This window comes from Triticum dicoccoides, chromosome 2B (assembly GCF_002162155.2).
Source record: "Triticum dicoccoides isolate Atlit2015 ecotype Zavitan chromosome 2B, WEW_v2.0, whole genome shotgun sequence".
Taxonomy (NCBI): domain Eukaryota; kingdom Viridiplantae; phylum Streptophyta; class Magnoliopsida; order Poales; family Poaceae; genus Triticum; species Triticum dicoccoides.
The window spans coordinates 773,174,182-773,174,504 of NC_041383.1; positions in this window are offsets into that span (position 1 = coordinate 773,174,182).

Consider the following 323-nt stretch of genomic DNA (forward strand, 5'->3'; position numbering starts at 1 on the left):
GTTTCGACCGTAGCGCTCCAACACAAGTCCGTTTCGTCTGTTTTGCGGTACGCCACACCCCTCCTGATCAACAGGACCCCCGTTTCGACCGTGGGAGGTCCGTTTCGTCCGTTTTGCGGTACGCCACGCCCCTCCCGAGCAACATGACCCCCGTTTCAACCGTAGGAGGTCCGTTTCCTCCGTTTTGCGGTACGCCAGGCCCCTCCCGATCAACAGGACCCCGTTTCGACCGTAGGAGGTCTGTTTCCTCCGTTTTGCGGTACACCAAACCCCTCCCGATGAACAGGATCTCATTTCGAACGTGGCCGGTCGAACACAAGGTC